Raw genomic sequence first — 16,645 nt, 5'->3', positions numbered from 1 at the left:
AGACATGACCATGGTGAGCATTTGCAGAGTCTAGTTCTACTGTTTTCCTTTCACCTAATCTATTTCCTTACTCATTTGCCAATTATTAACTCTGATAAGGTGCCTAGCAGCAAGGCCAGCCTCTTGGCAAATCTCTGTCAAATTATGCATCAGCACCCAGAACAGTCTCCCTTCTTGGTCAGAATACCAAATTCACATTTTTGCCACTGTTTTTCACCAGCCCCTCATTTGGAGAAAATATACTGTGCCTCAAAGCTCTGCACTTCCATGTAGATCCCAAAAGTCATGCCCACCAACACACAACATGCTCACAGACATTTACAGCTAGCTCATTTGTAATGAAAATGTGTCTCTTGTATAAAGAGTTGTTAACAGTACTGTCTTTTGCCTTGACTGTTTCAGAGAGAAAGGAGCTAAAGTGCAGGCTCAGTGCATAGCTTATTTTAGTTTCTTTGTTCCAACAAGCTGCAGTTTTACACCTCCATTTAATTTGCTATCTACAGTGTTCTTGCCATATACAGAAATGCTTTAATATCTTTCTTGGTGCAGTTATTCATTTGAGGCCAGTATAAAACCTCTAAGATCATTTGCTTAGATTTTTAAGTTCCTAAATAGTGTCTCAACTGAATGTCTCTGCTGTATACTTAACTGGTAGTTGTCTATATTCCCTTTACTGTCAGTATATTATTCACTCTTCATACAACCAATCTGAGATTGAACCTTTCTCTTTACTTGGCAATGTTTACTGCATTATCCAGGTTTCAATGCTCCTTTTTCCATTTTCTCCCAATTCCAAAGAAGGATCAGGTCCTTTATCAAGAATATAGTCTCCAAAAACTGGCAAGCTGCTAAATCATACACAAACTTGCTTATTTTTTTCAGTGACATTTTGTGCTATCTTTCTTTATCCATATTGTTTACAAGTGACATTTTTTTCTCAGGGTGCTTAACTTCTAATTGCTTAACTTCTGCCCTATTTAAAGTCATCCATTTCTGCTCAGGGTGTAATGTTGAAAATCAGTACCAAAAAAGTCGGTCATCATCAGAAATAAACTTCCAATGGAAGTTTTGTTGGGCATTTTCACCTGCCAATTCCCATTGCTGCTGAAGATTCCCATTGCTGCCAAAGACTCTCTCAGTTCTCCTCATTTCTGGAGACAGGGACCAAGTCTCTTGCCCTTTACCTGCTCCACCTCTGTGCTCAGGTATCATCTTGGTTTGCCTCCTAGTGATGAAGTTGCCCAGAGAGGTTGTGGAGTCTCCTCCATGAGACCTTCAAAATCCATCTGGATGGGATCCTGTGCACCCTGCCGTAGGTGTTCCTGCTTGATCAGGGCTTGGACCAGATGGATCCAGAGTTTCCTTCTAACCTCAACACATTCTGAGATCACAGTCAGTGATTGCATTAGTCCAGTTCATACCCCAACCTGACCTTTCTCTGATGTGAACAGCACAATTAAAGCTGCATGCAATACAGTAGGGAAGCCTCTGTGGGCAACAAGTAACTCCACAGACCATTAAATTGACACTGAGGATGCTAAGGAAGAATACCTACAAAGCAGCTTTGCAGGGCAGGCTTATATGCTGATTTAAAGATTTAGATGCCAAATTCCCAAGGAGTTTGAATGAAATCAGGTACTTATCTGCCTTTGAGGATCCCAGTCATTAGCCAAAGGCTGAAATATTAATAGGAATGAATGAGTATCACATAGCACACAGTCACTGCCAAGTCCCTGGTAGACAGAATACAGTGTTCCCTAAAGAGCTTAACTGCAACAAAAGAGCTCTAGTAAGAAGCCCTGCCCTTTCAAGAGAATTAGAGCATTCATTGCCCTTTGATGTACTTCCGTGCTCTTTCACATCTAAAATTCTGTAACGTGAATTAGAATATCGTCTTCTACCAGCAGCCAGAGGGTAGCAAAGAAATATCATGCAAAATCTCACATGTATTTCTTGGGATGTCTGTAAAGAGGAAGAGATATAGAATAGCCAGCCCTCTGTCATACTGCAAATATGGCTGAACCCAGCAAAGACTAAAAATTTCTATTTTGTGTCACTCCACACATGGGGTTATTGGCCAGACTGTCTTCCTCCTGGGCTCTGAGCAAGCTCTGTGTGCAATCCACTACCATGTTGATAGCTGCAAAGTGGAAACAGCACAATGATGCTCTTCCTTCCTCCTCATCCCTTTGGGTTTTGCTTCCCCTCAGATGTGCTTAGGGCAGGGGAAGATAATGAAAACTTTACAGAGAGGAACCACAACCCAGATAAAGCAATAACAGAGGAAGGGAAGGAGAGAGAGCCAGTGGGTTAAAAAAGAAGAGCTCAGTGGTAAGAAAGGCTGGTGAGAACGGGGATGAAGAAGCTAATGGAGGAGAAAGCTGTCAGGGAATACAGAGATCTGATATCCAGTGAAGATGACACGGAAAATCTAGGTAGGGCATGGCTTTCTTTTCCTGATCTGGGCATCACTAGTCCTGAAACAGGAGCTCTGGGGAGGATTCCAGTGCTTGGGTCAGATCTGAAAGGCACCCATTTAAGGAAGAAAAAGCTGAAAAGCAGAGCACTGTATTCCCTTCCCTAGGTGAGGCCCAGAAAAGGAAAAAGAGTGATCTCCCCACAGCAGTCTGAACTGTTGTGTTCTTGGGGCAGAAGACAAGAAGGTTTCTTGTGTGCTGGAAAGGTGGAAGAGGGCCTTTGAGCCCCAAACATGCGATGGGACATTGGACCAGTAAAGCCCTCTACCCTGGGCGAAGAACTGGCTTTGCTCACACCCAGCTGTTCTATTCCCAGCAGATACTGCAAAAAGCGCCCAGACTTACCCAGCAGGGACAAGAGATCTCCTAAGTGTTTTTACAATCTGCCAATGCTGGCAGGATATCAAGGTCTTAATTCATGAAACTATTCTTCTTCAGGATGTTTGACTGTAGCATCATAGCTCAAATTAACTCAAGTATGTGTTTGACTTCATTGCAAGTGATTTTCCTTCACAGCTGTGTGTAGTAGAGCTAGCAGCGCAACACAGGACTGTCCTTTCCAGCTGCTCATGTACCAAGAAAGAGCCTCTTAGATGAAATAAAGCTGAGTTTACGGGTAGCAGAAAGTCTTTCTTGGCCTCATGGCAATCTCAGCAAAAGTTCAGAGAGGAGCTTCAATCCCACCAACCCTTGTATTTGTTTTGTATTTGTCTTAATAAACCCAAATCTTTGCATTAGGAAGGGAAGAGTGCTCTCCACCACCTGTCAACACCAGGCCACAGAAATGCAAAGGTGCAGGATGGACTGCTGTGCCATGCCTTGAAGGGCAAATGTGAACCAGAGTTTGGTTTCCTTACTGATCACAGAGAGATATGTACTCAAACGCCAGCTGACTCTCAGACATATGACGCCCCTTGAAGTTCTAGATCTGTCAGAACAGGTTTTATTTTGTGGGGGGAAAAAAAAATCAAGAATTCTGATCCAAATACATCTCCTTCTCCAGCCATGGAGATTCCGTGAAGAAAAGAAGGAAATGTACAGGCAGTGGAAGCAGAGGTAGGTGGCCTGGAACAAATACAGACATGCCATCCGTATGTGCAAAGATGTGATCAGGGAAGCCAAGGCATGGACGGAACTGAAGGCAAGGGATGTTAAAAACAAGAAGAGGTTTTATAGATGCACTGATCAGAAGACACAGGACAAAGAGAGTATACTTGCTCTGATAAACAAGAAAGAAGAGGCCACAGCAGACGTGGAGACAGCTGAGGTACTCAACAAGTTATTTGCCTCAATCTTCACTGGCAGTCAGGCTTCCCATTTTTCTCACATCCCTGAACTGGGCACTCCCATTTTCAAGAAAAGGAAAGAGAAAAACATGAAGCAGATCAGTGAGCCTCACATCTGTGGCTGAGAAGATCGTGGGTGGTGGATCCTTTTGGAAGTTGTGTTAAGGCACATGTGAGAAGAGGTGATCTGAGACAGCTAGCATGGCTTCACCAAGGGCAGATCATGCCTGACTTATCTGGAGGCCTTCTAGAATGGAGTGATGGCATTGTGAACATAGGAAGAGCAACTGACATCATCTACATGGACTTTAACGTGGTCCGGCACCACATCCTTATCTCTGAATTGGAGAGATGTGGATTTGAAGAGTGGACTATTCAGTGGATGAAGAATTGCCTGGGTGGCTGCTGTTGTAGGGTTGTGGTCAATAGCTTTATGCCGACCTCTCCATCTCCCACAGTTGCCAGTCACAAGTTGCATCTCCCAGGGGTCTGTCTTAGGACCAGTGCTCTTTAACATCTTTATCAATGACATAGAAAGTGGGATCAAGTGCATCCTCAGCAAGTTTGCTGGTGACACCAAGCTGAGTGGTTCAGTTGATGTAATAGAAGGAAGGATGCCATTCAGAGGGTGCTCGTAAACCTCATGAGATTCAGCAAGACCAAGTACGGAGTGTTACCCTTGGATCAGGACATCGCAGATAAGAATGCACACCAGCAGAATGACTCAAAGAACAGGAAATCATTTACTCAGAGAGTGATGAGGCACAGGAACAGACTGCCCAAGGAAGTTGTGGATGCCCTATCCCTGGAAGTGTTCAAGGCCAGGTTGGATGGGGCCCTGAGCAGCCTGACCTGGTGGGTGGCAACTCTGTCCATGTCAAGGGAGTTGGAACTAGATAGGCTATAAGGTCTCTTCTAACCCAAGCCATCCTGTGATTCTATGGTTCTATGATTCTGTAAAAAGGAGCACCTCCTTTGCTCTTTTCAGTAGGAAGAGTCAAAGAGCAAGCAGTAGTCTGAGCTCCATACGCAGAAGAAGCATTTTTGGGAATGCCTTGAAGGCCTCTGCTCTCTCCCTTGCAGCAGACCCCTAGTACTCTCTTTGGTCCCTCAGAGAACACTCTGTTGACATGAACTTAAAGCAAGAAAATAAAACTCCCTCTACCAGAAATATTTGTCTCTACAAGAAAGTGGAGAAAAATTGAGATTGTTGCAAGTCAGTTAAACAGATTCCCCCAAGAGATTTGCCTAGAGGAAGTCCATACTAGAGTACAAAATGACATAAAAGACTTGAGTGAAAGCCCAGTAGTTGGCTTATCCTTCCTCTGATCCCATCGCCTGTGAAGGACTCCTATAAATTCATTCAAGAAGCTCATCAGACAGCAACCTAAACCGAAGCCCTGTATCCAAACCCTTGACGTTTTGGATAGCTCAGAGACTGCCCGAACCCTAGCTTTCCAGGGCAGGCCTCGCTTGATTGATATTATTTAGAGTTGGAAATGCCGTTCTGCCAGCACCACTTAGAAAACATGGCAGTGTTGAAGACACCAGCCCAGACGTAGTTCTCTATACAGCTGCCCATTTGCAGCACATGCAGTGGGAATCTGTTGATAGCTTCTTGACAGAAATTATGGTTTGTTTATCTGGTAGCTTTACTTTGTGCCTTCCAACCAACCCGGAAACTCTTCCTCTTCTAACCTCTTGGCCTTGTATTATACACAGACTAGTCTACGTGATAATTTTGGTAACCATGCTTCATCCTACGACAAACACTGCATAAAGCAAACAAATCAGTATTGTCATAATTAAAGCAAATTATTGGATGGTTTATCTACACAATCAAAACAGTTGTACCACTGCTAACACTTTACCTGGCTGAGTTTTATTAAGTATTGTAGGGTATATTAACTCATGCAACATCAAAATCAGGCACAGTAACCCTTCAGCCTCCCACCCCCTGCCTTCCCAGCAGGCAGGACTGGGAAACCTGCAGGACTTCGTCCTATGGTTACTGCGTGCCTAACAGAGAATAGAAAGCTTCACACAGTCAACTCATCATCATTTAAACTGGAGTCCATTTTTCAGGAATTCTTCCCATTTTATGACAGTGTTTCTTTGAGGATTACAGAAGATAAAGCACCTTCTTTGTCTCTTCAGTATCACATTCCAAGCCACGGATATTTGCTCTGTCTTTGTCTAACAGATTACTACACTCTGCAATGCCAGATATACATATATATTTTCTTCCAGCAAAGGTATTTGTAAACAGCAATCTATTCCTGCACTCTGAAAAATTAAATGACCCTGTCTCTTCCTATGAGGTATATTTCCATGCTGAGACTTTCTGGTGACTATTTTCTGAGCCTCTTTGGAAGTTTCAGCTGCCTTTTTCAGATTGGAGCATCAGAGAAAGATGGGAATAGAGAACAGAGAGATTTTAATCCATAGAATGATGGAATCATAGAATTGTTTGTGTTGAAAGGGAACCTCAAAGGTTGTCTAGTCCAAATCCCTTGGCAATGACTATGGAAATCTAAAGCTATATCAGGTTGCTCAGAGCCCCATCCAGCCTGATGTTCAGTGTCACCAGGAATGGGGCATCCACCAGCTCTCTGGGCAACCTGTGTCAGTGCTTCACTATCCTTATCGTAAAAAAAACTTCTTCCTCATATCCAGTATAAATCTCCCCTCTTGTAGTTTGAAACCATTTCCCCTTGTCTTATCACCACAGACCCTGCTAGAGAGTCTGTCCCCTTCTTTCTCATACCCCCCCATTAGACACTGAAAGGTCACTCTTAGATCACCTTGGAGCCTTCTCTTCTCCAGGCTGAACAGCCCCCAGCTCTCTCAGCCTGTCCTCGCAGGGAAGGTGTTCCATTCATTGGGTCATTTTTGTGGCCCTCCTCTGGATACACTCTATCAGGACAATTTCTCTCCTGTACTGAGAAAATCAAATGATTTACTGTAGGTTAAAACCTTTTTTTTATATGGGGGTGATACAAATGCACTGAGGGACAAAGATGACACTCAAGGACCATGGCAGCCTGGTGCCTCTCCATCCACCACCAAGAGCTCCTTGTCTCCCAGTACCAGTGTATATCCCTAACATTGTCAGTGTCCATTCAGCCTCTGCACTATCCAGACTGTCCTGCTCAGCAAAGCCCACATACCCTGCATTTGGCCATTAGTGCAGCTCTTCCATGAGGATGGCAAGGGGCTGTTCTCTGCACATCGTCTCTGCAGCTGCCATGTTTGATATCAGCAGGAGCAGCTGCCAGTACAGAGGAGGTGGGTGTGCTCTTTGCAACATAGAGTTTGTTATCAATGGAGCAGCTGTTTGTCCTGCAAGCTCCTGGGGGCACGAGAAATCAATTCGTTCTACCTAAAGTATCCTGGAGGGTCATTTGACAGCAATGCTGAATGCGGGAGTGACAGATGCCAAAAGGAAAGCCACACAGAGCAGGGCAGGATGTCCCCAGAGAGGCATAGGTGTGCACGGCCAGGCAGAACAAGTCTGGGTGGCAGTGTATCACGTGTGTGAGCAATTATAATGGTGTGATGGGAAGAAAAAAAAGGGCAAGGAGCCTGGCAGAGACAGCTGCAGGGAACTCCTCTCCTCTGTGTCAAGCTGAAATAAGCCTGTGGGCTGTCAAACACACCAGCAAATTCCTGATATGTGATGCAAGTCAGACATCACCCAAACCTAAATCCAGCATCCACCAGCCACCATTTCAGTGGAGGCTTTTTTGTTCTGTCCTCTGTTATTCCACCTGCAGCTCCAGCTGCATGCTATGGTGGGTGCCTTCACAAGAAAAAAAGCACTCCTGGTCCACTGCCCTTGGGTCTGAGAGATGAGCACCTGATTGAATACCTGAGGATGCCAGCACCATGAGAAGCACTGAAAACAAATGCGATGTAAATCTAAAATGGACAATTCTGGGCAACGCTGTATGTGAAGAGAGAGAAAGAAGTGCATGAACATGGACAGGGAGAGGACTTACAGTCCCTACTTTGAGAGCATAAACTCTAAGAGACCACAGGTCTCCACATAGGGAGGTGCGGGGTGAAAGCCACAGGGTAACTGAGACACAGTCTCAGCATACATTCTCCAGTGAGAGGAGTTTATCCATATCACACCTGAGGATCACCCCAAGGGGTACCAAGGGAAACTCCACCCCCTGTGCCACCAGGGTGGTGGGACAGCAGCCAGCAGTTCAGGCACCACCAGATCAAAAACAAGATTTCTGGCGGAGACTTTTTAATGCAAGTCTAAAGGGGAAGGGGTTCCCTTTATGTTCTCTCCAGTCCCCTCGAGGGCAATTTCCTTTCCTTTAATGGCAAGGTGATTCGTTTTCCCCTCACAATCAGCAAAACACCTTCATGGATGAAATATGGTTTCATAGCTCTCCAGAGGAGTCTCTTTGACCAGCTGGCGGTGCCTAAAATCACAGGAAACAGCCTGCCTGAGGCCTTTGCAGCAACAGGAGAGAAGAAAAAGCTGCCCAGACACAGCCATAAATACCCTATTGGCTCTTTTTAGACTTGGTCTGAACTTAGGAAGTGGCTCATCCCTTCTGCCTACAGCAGGAACAGAGGGCACTCAGCACCATTCAGGATCTGGCCCTGGCTATTACATCAGAATGGGCCTCTCATGCATCAGCAGCCCCTCTATCTTTAAGGGTTCTCACAGCTCTCCCCAGTTAATTTCTCCTGAGCCATTCATCATTACATGCCAAATAAATACATAGAAAAAATCACATTTATTTCAGCAAATGTGGGGAAGGGCATAGAAACATAGCACACGGTAAGCAGAATGGCCAGCATTAGGCAGGCTTAGCATGGCTAAGTGCTTGGTTTCATTTCTGAATCTCTTCACTCCTCCCAGACTGCCCAGTTTCCCACAAGCTTTGTTCTGCCTTGAAGATGGTGTCACAACCATTCTTCCATCTCCTCTCTTCCATTCCTACTTACAACAGTGCATCCAGTGTCAGTAAACTGGAACCCAGCCCTCCTCACACAAAAGGTGGGACCCTAAAGCTGGGCTGCTCTGGCAACCTCAAGGCTGCTCTGCATGAACAGTTTTGATATCATGTCAGCTGTCATCAGCCCTATACAGAGCAACTGGCTCTGGGAATCCCCAGCCTTGGCCATCTTCCCACAGCAGCATCTCACATGCCAGCAGCCACAGGGGGATGTCACAGGAGTTGTCCCCCAGTTCCCTTCCCAGGCTTTTTGGAACAGCTCAGAGCAGCCCCACACACTTTTTTTAGGTTTAAGTAACTTTCCCAAACCCACTTAGGAGTCACTTGATCAGTCCAGGTGGTTGGTATCCTTGTTTTGCAGAAATGTTTCCATTTTCTTGCGTTTCTTCCCACAGGAACAGGATGCCCAGACGACAGGATGCTACGTGGTACTCTTTGCTCACATGAGCAGTACTTATTACATATACTGTTTAGGGAAAAATTATAAACACAGGCAGCAGGTCTATGGTTTTTTTAAATTTCAATTAAACACTTGTGGATAATAAAATGCCATACCTCTTGAAAAGCATCAGTAAATCAGTAGATTTAAGTCAGGCCAAGGCATATTTTTTTCATTGGAAATTCTTTTCTAGCTCTGTAGACTTAAACAGGGTGGGTGGGAGGGAAGAGGGAGGTTTGCTAAATTTCCACAAGAGATTTCTCTGACCCACCAGCACCTCTGTTGCACTGCACTGCTGCAAGGCAGGGAGGACCTGCTGCCAACATCCCCTTCTACACCTTTTTTGGATACTCTGCAGCAAAGACGTCAGCAAACAGCAAAGTCTCACCGAGAAACCAGCACCCCTAAGGCTCCCTAAAGCAGGGATTTAAGAGGTCTGATGCTGCCAGCCAAGTTGTGACAAACCAACCACTGCCCTCTGCTGAACGCAGTCCGAATACCCACAGAGATCCCAATGATCGAGCTAGCGGGAAAATTATATCTGAAATCCTATTTTGCTGGGAGGATAGAGAAAACCAAACTCCTCTTGTCTTAGATCATGGATATCTCCTTCAGATCAGCTGCCAAAGCCCTACATTTTGTGTCTTGCACATCGCTGCTACAGGGTTGTATCTCTACATTACATTTAAGCGTACATTGCTACATAAGGCTGCGATTTTGTACTCACAATCAAACACATTTTTAATTCACATCTTTCCACCAGCCAACTTGGTTAAGGTTACTGGCAAATGCCTAAGAAAGAGAAGTTTCTGATGAGAATCATCACAGGAGTGCATCCAAATAGGCAAAGATATAGTGGACATATTACATCTGAAGGGAATCACAGAGTTGCAGAATTATAGAATGCACTGAGTTGGAAGGAGCCCACAAAGATCATCCAGTTCAGCTCTTGGCTCCACATAGGACCACCCAAAGAATCACCCGCTGGAAGTGATTTCTAAGGGACCTTGGAAATCTCCATCACAAGACCCTCCTCAAAAGCACACTAACATTTAACTACGGGCAGGGGGTGAAGCCTCTGGCCTCATTCAGATAAAGGCTACAGTCACCTCCTTCAACTTCAGAATGCTGTTCACTCACCAACATGCTTTGGGCTCAGTTTCCCTCACTGGAGAGTCTGAGAAGCCTTGAGGGTGGCTCATGCACACCACACCTTGGTGTTGTGGACCACACAGAAACCTCCTGGTGGATTCTTCCACGCACGGCCCAGAGAAAGATTTCTTGTTTCCATCAGAGCTTTTTATACCAGGTGCTGAGACCACCTGTCCCCAGATCTCTGAGGGTGAGGAGCTAGCCACCAGTGCCCCCAGAATGGATGGGTGTTTGCCCCATGCATTGTAATTTACTGTAGGGCAGCCAAGCCCCAGGGCAGAGCACACTCATAGATTCCTAGGGTTCTATTTATCAAGGTTGCCAGCTAGAGCTACCTTTGGCACCATCACTTGATTTATAACACACTTCTCAAAACATCCCAGCCAGCCTGGAGCCAGGAAAGGAGCAGAGACCCAACAGCACAGCTTCATGCCCTTCTTCTGGAACTGTTTCTTTCCTGCTGCTGAAAGCATGGATCTTCCCATCCAGCTATCAGACTAGTCCTGCTCCCACTTTACCCTCGGTGTCCTGTGCCATGGGCTGTGACTCTCTACTGCTGTTTTAGCCATCACCATGTTCCCAGCTGAGCTAGTCTCATATCTCAGCATCCTTATGGCCTCTCCTTTGGACACAGTGTCAGGAGTTCCTGAGATCTCACAGCCCAGAAAGCCAACTGTATCATGGGCTGCATCAAAAGAAGCGTGGCCAGCAGGACAAGAGAGGTGATCCTGTCCCTCTATTCTGTGCTGAGGGGGCCTCACCTGGAGAACTGCATCCACATGTAGAGTCCTCATTACAGGAGAAAATGGACCTGTTGGTGTGCATCCATAGAAAGGCCACAGAAATGATCCAACAAATGGAACACCTTCCCTGTGAGGACAGGCTGAGAGAGCTGGGGCATTTCAGCCTAGGGAAGGGTGCAGGGAGACTTGAGGGCAGCCTTTCAGTATCTAAAGGGGGGCTATAAGGAGGAAAGGGACAGATTTCAGCAGTCTGTGGTGATAGGACAAGAGGAAATGGTCTCCAGCTAAAAGAGGGGAGATTTACATTGGATATAAGGGAAAGTTTTTTACAGTGAGAGTGGTGAGGCACTGGCACAGGTTGCCCAGAGAGCTGATAGATGCCCCATTCCTGGAGACATTCCATATCAGGCTGGACGGAGCTCTGAGCATCTGATGTAGCTATAGGCGTCCCTGTTACTGCAGGAGAGTTGGACCACATGGCCTTTCAGACACTCCATGCCCATCACCTCAGCCACGGACTGGACCGTTCCCCCTCCTAAATTTCCTCTGCCAAAACTCACTCCACTGTCCACACCCCGTTCCTGACGAAGCTGTAATAGTGCTTCAGAGGGACGGACCTCTCCGCAGACGGGAAGGCTGAGGGGTGACGGGAGAGCGAAGCGACACGGGAGAGGCGCCGCGCCGCCGCCGCAAGATGGCGCTGCGGGAAAACCGAGGACCGCCATGGCGGGGGGGGGGGGGGGGGGGGGGGGGAGTTAGCCTCTTCTCCCAGGTACCAGTGACAGGAGGAGAGGAAATGGTGTAAAGCTGCACTAGGGGAGGTTCAGTTTGGATATTAGGAAAAATATCTGCTCAGGGTGGTGAGGTATTGGAACAGGCTGCCCAGGTAGATGGTGTTGTCACCAGACCACATCCAGACATGTGGTTTAGTGAGCATGGTGGTGGAGGTGGGTTGATGGTTGAACTAGAAGATCTTTTTGTTCTTTTCCAATCTTACCGATTCTATGATCCTACAGTTAATATCTGTCCTGGATGCACAATGGATCCAGGACTTGGAAATGCACTGGGTTATTTCTATCCCAAACAGCATGTATGGGAACCCTTCACATCCAGAGAAAACCTGCATATATTGTTTAGACTCTAACATGTTCCTGTCTGAAGCTGTGGTTTGTTTGTCATCTTCTGGGATTGTGTTGTGGTTTAACCCAGGAGGCGGCTCAGCACCACACAGCCATTCACTCATTTCCCCCTTCCCAGTGGGATGAGGGAGGGAAAGGAGAACAGGGGAGGGGAGGGGAGGAGAAGGGAGGGGAAGGGAGGGGAGGGGAAGTAGAACTCTACTTCTTTCCTGAAAAGGAAAGGGAAGTAGAACTCATGGGTTGATAAAACCATTTGCTAATATAGATAAAAGGAAAATAATAATAATTATGACATATATATATATATATATGTAAAAGTATTTAACAAGTGATGCACAAGCAATTTCTCACCTCCCCCCCCCCTTCCTCCAAGTCGGTGCCCAGCTAGCCTCCTAAGCAACAGAAGAGAGAATGATGAACCCCCACCCCCTTCAAAACTCCTTCCCCATGGTGCCATATGGTATGAAATACTCTTTCGGCCAGTTTAAGTCAGTCGTCCTAATTTTGTTCCCTCCAAGCTCCTTGGGCCCTTTGCTGGAAATGGCCTTGGCTCAGTGCAACACTGCTCAGCAGCAACTATAAACATTGGTTTGTTATCTGCATTGTTTTTTCTTGTAGAAGCAAAACATAGCATCATACCAGACACTCTGAAGAATTTCCTTTGGATTACCAAGCCACTAAAGAAGGAAACAGTTCTGATGAAAATAAGTCACCACAAATCAATTCTGTAAACCACTTACTTTGGAGTGCATCTTCACACCAGCCACCTAGGTCACCTTGTGCATTTTCCCTAGGCATTGGCTGTATGACTAAAAGCTCCCCCAGGAAGCTTTCAAAGAATTCAAAGCCTTTTTCCACCACAGCTCTCCATAAGCAATGCGAAATACAATTCAGCATCCCAAGCAGTTCACAGTCAAGAAGACACTTCAGTGAGAAAGGGCTAAAAGCTTCCAATATGCCACCATCACAAAAAGGCAGGAGATAGCAAGTATGTTGCCAAGGTCCCTGTCAGATGATGTCACCCTTGGCATTACATAGAAGGAAGGACCCATCCCAGTTCCTCTCTGACATTAGATATGACTCTGAGATACATTTTGGGTGTGTAGACCATTCAGAACATTTCTCTTTCCTAAAAGCACAAGTGGAGTGCTTGCCCTGCCCCTAGCATGCTGTTTTAACTCAGGCTGACCCACAGAGAGAGAGAAGAGCCCCCAAAATAAATAAAATGCAAAGCCAGGTTCTTCATTGAGCAGGAAAGGTTTCCTTCCTCCTAGCAGAAACCCTGAAACATGGAAATAATTCCATGCCATGAAAACAGTACATAAGTGAGAACAGTGGCAATCATCCCCTTCCAATGTTCTCATGTGGATATCAGCAAATCTCACACCCTCTTTCAACCACTTTCCACCTCTGCCTGTAGGTTGGCACCTCTCGTGTCCCATCTCTTCCTTAGTTTCACCTGTTTGCATAGTGAAGCAGGTTTGATGTCTGTCTTTGGAACCCTTTCATAAGGTGTTTTTGAAGCTTGTGAGTATTATTGTTCCTCCTCAGCCAAATATGTTTATGTCCAGTATATTCCCATTTATCCTCCATTAGTACTCTTTTAACATAAATACCTCCCATGTACCAGTGTGCTTGCAAAGAGGATCTTTCAGCCTTGCTTGACTAAATGATCCAATGTTCTTCTCCCAAAACAGATCTCTAGTTTTCCTGGTCATCAAAGGGACATCCAAACTCTCTGAGACTGTGTGCAAGACTCTAGGAACCAGCAGGTAACCCCTAGTGCTTAATTCCTCCTTGGTTTCTCTTAGGTATAGAAACCTTCATGGCTTAGAATGCAGCAAGGGAGCAAATATTCCTATTATATCCTCTCTACCCCTGGTTGCACATGCCTCTCCCCATGACACACAGCCTGCTGCAAGGCCACGAGGCATCCCTATGCTGGGAACATTTTATGACGTTCCTTTCCTAATCCCTTTGAAGCCTAACAATTTGACAGGTCAGGCAGACCTAACAGGTTTTGCTACCAGCTGTTGGAGCAGAACATCCCTCTTTAAGTAGGACCAAAAGGATGAGGAGGCCGTCCCAGCCTTCAGCCCCATGAAATGCAGAATTCAGTGGGCTGCTCAGAGAGACAATCATCAGTAATACTGGTGCCTTCCCTTCGCACTCACACAGACAGGGCATGGAACTTGCCTGTGATTCATCTTGTGGCAAATTGCCACACAGGAAGAACATTGAAAATGGCCCATAGTGACTCTCCACTGCTCTGCTCCAAACAAAACAAGAGAAGAAGCGGCAGCTGTCTATTTCAAAACACGGAGCCACGGTGAAATGGTGACACAGCAATTCACACAAGCCTAAAGCAGTGCAAGGCTCTAACATAAGCAGCCTGTTCTGCAACCCAACCTACAGAGGCTAGGAACTCACCTGGCTGGAGATTTGACCTGAGTGACCAGTCAGTGCAGAAAAAAGGGGTGATGCATCACAGACAGAAACAGTTGCACACAAAAGCCAGGCAACTCCAGAAATTGCCCCCTTTTCCCTTTAAGCAAATTTTTGCATCCTGAAGATTGCTGCTTTAGTTTAGATTGGTTTTGGAAGAGCAAAGTCTGAAAGCCCCATCAGGAAGGATTAACATAGATAGTATTTGTAGGGTGCTGTCTACATCCTGGCTAGAGATGATTTCAATATAAGTATTGACTATATCTTTCTTCCTCTGCATTTGCTATAATGGGATCCACCTAATCCTCTTCTTAATCACACCCATCTGAGTGTAACCTTTTAGATCTGTGTTGATACCAAAGCAGTAGTACAGGAGAGATGAGAGACATATAAGCAGGGCAAATACAGCTCCACCCACCCAGGGAAAGGAGCTGATACAGGCCAACAGGAGCAGAATGAATGGGGCAGAGTTGATACATAGATAGGGTGTCCCCAGAGGTGTGGGTTTTAATGGCAAATCTCAAGCCACAGCAGCTGAAAAATGATGGAGAATGCTAGCAGCTCAGACACTCATGGAGTAGGACATCTTAGATCAGCCTTCATTTGCACCTCTTTGCCTGTCATTTGTACAGACAGAAATGAGGTGGGAATTGATAAAAAATATCAGCTCCTTCACACCCAGAGGATTCAAGATCCAACTCAGCCTCAACAGCTGAAGTCAGGAAGAGGAAAAGGCACAAGTGGCTTTTGTGTGGAAGACTGGCTGCATTCCCAAATGATTTTGCCTGCTGGCCATGCAGGACCCAACAATGCATAGCTTTATATGTAGGAAGCATGGTGGATGCCTGCAGGAGGACTATCAAGTATGTGAAAGGAAGCTCACAGTAAGGTAGAAGGAGATACTGTTGTTTTCTTTTTAATTGTAAATTATGCCTTTGCTTGTATGTACAGAACATATTTTCCATGGGCTGAAAACTGAATTCTCAGGAACTTCCAGGCTGATCTGTATCTCCATAAAAGTCCAGTTTTCATTAAACCAAGCATACGCCTCGTCTGAAGGAAGCCTTAGTGCATTCATCTCAAGGCACCCACTTCTCCATGGTCCTCCCAGTCAAAGTAGTTTGCTTGGAGAGTTCTCCCTTCTGCTGCAGTACAGACAGCCAGTGTGTTTCAGCTGACATCTACTTCTGGGAGAAGGTTCAAGTCCGCCCAAGGTTATAACCAATCAGTAAAATTAGCAGTGGCTTCATCACAGTTAACCTCAAATTGCCTGTGTCTACACAGACGCGCCTTGAAGCAATTGAACTCGAGCTTTTCTTTGGCACTAGATCAAGCACCATAAATTTGCGTTTGAGTTTTTAGCTCATACTGCACATAAATTTTATCCAGACAATGGACATATATGAGCATTTATGAGCTGCTTCCCTTCCTTCTTCCTATTTGCACAGAAAATTGCTGAAGTGTGTTTCTGACAGCCTCTTAAAGCACAGCTTGACAAGATGTATAGGTATTATATTTATAGACAGCTAAGGCAGTAGAAATAAAAATAAGAGTCTGCTGTGTTGCTGCAAAGCTCAGATTCAGTCTACATTAAGTCATGCTGTTCACAAGCACCTCCAAGCACAGAACAAGACCCTGTCCTTGCAGAGAGGACATATTCACATGTCAGTTTAAGTATACTTGCAGATTGTCCCCTTCACCCTCATCATTTTCAGCATTTTGAGGCACAGAGATCAGTGGGATCTGGCTCTGGCCAGTTAGTGCCTACTGCCTTACCCAATGGGAGAAAAAAGCAGATTGAAATAAATCAGCAGTGCTCCAGAGATCCTGGCAGTGTGTCTCATCACAACTAGGCACAGGGCAGGAGCTGGTGATGCAGTTTGTTTGTATAAATTCTGCTCTTGGCATTGTCCCATATTGCATCATGATATTGAGGAGAGTCTAATGGCTCTTGCTAGATCAGATCCAAACAGTGAAGTTTT

Source organism: Tympanuchus pallidicinctus, unplaced genomic scaffold (genome assembly GCF_026119805.1).
Source record: "Tympanuchus pallidicinctus isolate F22 unplaced genomic scaffold, pur_lepc_1.0 scaffold5, whole genome shotgun sequence".
Classification (NCBI taxonomy): domain Eukaryota; kingdom Metazoa; phylum Chordata; class Aves; order Galliformes; family Phasianidae; genus Tympanuchus; species Tympanuchus pallidicinctus.
The sequence above is the reverse complement of the archived record's forward strand: the minus strand, read 5'-3'. Positions refer to the sequence as shown.